At 46.7% G+C, this 3481-nt stretch overlaps 1 pseudogene; it reads right to left on the reverse strand.

Moving 5' to 3' along the window:
- Positions 1-440: 440 nt before the first annotated feature.
- Positions 441-708, reverse strand: LOC110323918 (annotated as a pseudogene).
- Between the last annotated feature and the right edge of the window lie 2773 nt (positions 709-3481).

Raw genomic sequence — 3481 nt, forward strand, 5'->3', positions numbered from 1 at the left:
CTTCCTTCTCTTCTTCTTCTTCTTCTTCTTCTTCTTCTTCTTCTTCTTCTTCTTCTTCTTCTTCTTCTTCTTCTTCTTCTTCTTCTTCTTCTTCTTCTCTAGGACTAAATACAAGGCCTTTATCTCTTCCAGATTAAAGATTTTGGGTATAATCATATAAAGATGAAGAATAAAGTTTTGTAACCTAGAATCATTTACTTTTAAAACTATATCAATACTTTAGTAAACTATACAAAAAGATAAGGAGACAAACACGTAGATTTATAGAACTGCCTATCAGTCAGGCCAGGTCCTGCAGAGGGAATTCCCAGCATGACCTCATTCATCTGTGAGGACACAGAGCAATCCTTGTTTGGATATACTCCATGTTCTCCTGCATGAGCCGCTCTTCACCTCTTGATGGCTTCCTTCCATAGTTGTCTGCCTCTCAGAACAGACATTTACCTTCCTCATCCACCGGCCATTGGAGGAGGGCTTGGGCCATGAAGATGATTGATTACACCCATTCTTGGTGGAGGGTTTCCTGATGGCAAAAAAAAAACAAAAACAAAAACAAAAAACAAAAAAACAAAAACAAAAAAAAACAAAACAAAACAAAAAAAAACCCCTACAAATCCTGCTATTCCCCAGAAGAAATCTGTTATGAGACCGTCTCCATGGGAACTGATTCTGGCTGTCCAGCACTTGACCATTCGAGATGTAAACCATCTTCCCTCCAGTTGCCTGCTTCCTAGGGACATAGAAGTCTGGACCTCCTGGGGTTGCCGTACCTAGCCCCTCTTCACAGATTCTTGACCCAATCCTCCCACCTCCAGCCAGAAAATGGAGTCAGAGTCTGTGGACAGGGCCAGCAATCTGTTTGTCAAGTCCCTGGATGATTCAGATGTGTGTGGAGGCTTTAGAGGTACCTTTTCTCTCCAACTTCCTCATCCCAGAAATGGGGAAATTGAGACCAGATGAAGGAAGTGACTTATCACACCAGAGAGAGCTCAGGAGGTGGCGGTGGAGTAGTGGAGGGGCAGAGAGATGCCTCAACAGTTAAGAAAGCTTGCTGCGCTTCCAGAGGACTTAAGTTGGGTTCCCAGCACCCACGTGACAGCCCACAACCACCTCCAGTTTCAGAGATTCAGGGCCCTCTTCTGACCTCCTCAAGTACTGCACAGGGACAGACAGACAGACAGACAGACAGACAGACAGACAGACAGACACACACACACACACACACACACACACAGCTGAAGAGATGGCTCAGCGGTTAAGAGCACTGGCTGATCTTCCAGAGGACCTGGGTTCAACTCCCAGCACCCACATGGCAGCTCACAACTATCTAACATCTGTTCCAGGGAATCCAACACCCTCACACAGACATACATGCAGGCAAAACACCAGTGTATATAAAAATACAAATAAATAAGTTATTAAAGACAACAAACACACTTCAATAATAAAGTACATAATTTTTAAAAGAGAACTCAAGTCTGCGTATTTCTTTTCCCTGGTTCTGGTAATGTTTCCTTCCCTCCCTCCCTGTGTGTGCATGCCTCTAGCATCACACACCCTGAGCTGCAGACAGAGCCAGGTGTTGGGGGACATGCCATTTCTCTTTACAATGACGGCTTCCTCAGGGCCAGATGCCTGGGAGTCAGAATTCCTGAGCATTAGCTCCACCTTTCCCAGGTCACCTCTGGTGTCTACAGTTGCTTCTCTGATTCTACACAGGCCAAGCACAGGCCACAGGAGGGCCACACCTCACCTTTCTGGCCTTTATTCTCATTTTGGAGAACCTGAACTCTCTCTCCATTTCTCAATGGCAATTCCTCTTTCTTGGGAGAGAAGCAAGAGCTGACGCCAGCATCCTGTCCGCCCCCAAAGGCTCTCCTTATCGAGGCAGCACCTCCCTGCAGCAGTGGGTCTGCCCCCAACATGTCAGATCCGGGACAAGAGCAGGGTCCCTGGCCTCCACCTTTGGGTAATGCTTAACGGCACTAGCTGCATTCTTGGAGTCTACCCACTAGATGTCAGAAGACTAGCTCCTGCTGGTGTGTCAACCAAAACCACACACACACACACACACACACACACACACACACACACCCTGCATAGGGCTGTCTCACATATCACCTAATTAACTCTGTAATACCCTGTTAACTGTTCACTGTAACGAAAAAGGAAAAAGTTTGTTCCAGGCCTATAGATGGAAGCTAGGGCTGCTTACCAGCTGTACAAGTACTTTTTCACAGAGCTAAATCCCTGGCCTGAATAACTCTTAGTACATACATATCTCAAACATTTCTCTTTTTTTTACTTAAAGATTTATTATTATACCTAAGTATACTATAACTGTCTTCAGATGCACCAGAAAAAGGTGTCAGATCTCATTACAGATGGTTGTGAGCCACCATGTGGTTTCTGGGATTTGAACTCAGGACCTTCGGAAGAGCAGTCAGTGCTCTTAACCGCTGAGCCATCTCTCCAGCTCTCAAACATTTCTGCTGTATTCTCATGTGCTGAATCTGGCAACTTTACCCACTGCACAAAAATCTCCCTTCTGAAGAAGCCCTGACCATCCCTCCTATAGAGAAGACCTCATGTGGTGGTCATAAGATTCCACTTAAACATTTTATCTAGTGATAGCTGTAAAAATGTATGAGGCCGATACAATACCAGAGTACGTTCTAGAACTGGACATTAGAAACATACTTCCTAAGCTGGGCGTAGTGGCACACAACTTTAATCCCAGCACTTGGGAGGCAGAGGCAGGTGGATTTCTGAGTTCCAGGACAGCCTGGTCGACAGAATGAGTTCCAGGACAGCCATGGTTACACAGAGGGGGGGGGGGGNGGGAGGGAAGGAGGGAGCCCTGAGGTCAATCCCCAGAACCCAGCTTTAAAAGGGAAAGTTGACTCAGTGGTTAAAGCACTGGCTGCTCTTCCAGAGGACCCAGGTTCAATTCCCAGCACCCACATGGCTGCTTGCAGTTGCCTGAAACCCCAAACCCGGGAGATCCGAAGCCTCTTCTGATCTTTGTTGGCATCAGGCACACATGTGGTGTGCATACACACATGCAGGCAAAACACTCACACAAGCATATGTACATGCATGCACACACATGCACACTCACATGCACGTGTGTACACACGAGCATCCACAGGCACATGCACACAGGCTTGTGGCTTGTGTGCAAACAGACCAGCATGGTGAACAATACTATAATCCCAACACTGGGTAGGTAGGTAGCCAGCCTAGCCTAGCGGGTGAATCCTGGGTTCCAGTGAGAGACCTTGCAGCAAAACTCAAGGTAGATCTAGGAGGATACAAGCTGGCCTGCCATTGAACCAGCAACTGGCTCCCTCCACGGTTCTTGCTATGTCTCCTTAGCAAGTTCCTCTGTTAGAGGTAATGCTGTGTGGAATGGTGTCTTAGTTAGGGTTTCGTTGCTATGAAGAGACACCATGACCAAGGCAACTCTTATAGCCAAGTA

The sequence above is a fragment of the Mus pahari genome, chromosome 6 (assembly GCF_900095145.1).
Source record: "Mus pahari chromosome 6, PAHARI_EIJ_v1.1, whole genome shotgun sequence".
Lineage (NCBI taxonomy): Eukaryota > Metazoa > Chordata > Mammalia > Rodentia > Muridae > Mus > Mus pahari.